Source organism: Etheostoma spectabile, chromosome 14 (assembly GCF_008692095.1).
Source record: "Etheostoma spectabile isolate EspeVRDwgs_2016 chromosome 14, UIUC_Espe_1.0, whole genome shotgun sequence".
Taxonomy (NCBI): domain Eukaryota; kingdom Metazoa; phylum Chordata; class Actinopteri; order Perciformes; family Percidae; genus Etheostoma; species Etheostoma spectabile.
In genome coordinates this window covers 23,207,267-23,207,633 of record NC_045746.1, presented here as the reverse complement: position 1 = coordinate 23,207,633, position 367 = coordinate 23,207,267, and the positions used below count along the sequence as shown (strand labels likewise).

The 367-nt window shown below is 49.9% G+C and overlaps 1 protein-coding gene across 2 annotated transcripts in view; it reads right to left on the bottom strand.

Moving 5' to 3' along the window:
• Positions 1–367, bottom strand: part of pex11b (peroxisomal biogenesis factor 11 beta) — a 19,675-nt gene that overhangs the window by 14,885 nt on the left and 4,423 nt on the right. The window lies entirely within an intron of this gene.

The following is a 367-nucleotide window of genomic DNA, read 5'->3' as shown; positions in this document are numbered from 1 at the left end:
CAATAGGCAAGCAGCTTGGTGAGAAGGAAACAACTGTTAGCGGAATTATAAGAAAATGGAAGAAGTTCAAGATGACTGTCAATCTCCCTTGGTCAGGGGCAGCATGCAAGATCTCACCTCATGGGGCACCAATGATCACAAGGAAGGTGAAGGGATCAACCCAGAACTCTACACAGCAGGACCTGGTCAACAACCTGAAGAGAGCTGGGACCACAGTCTCAAAGAAGACCATTAGTGACACACTACGCCGATTTAAATCCTGCAGTGCACGCAAGGTCCCCCTGCTCAAACCAGCGCATATCCAGGCCCTTCTGAAGTCCAATGACCACCTGGATGATCCAGAGGAGGAATGGGAGAAGGTCATGTG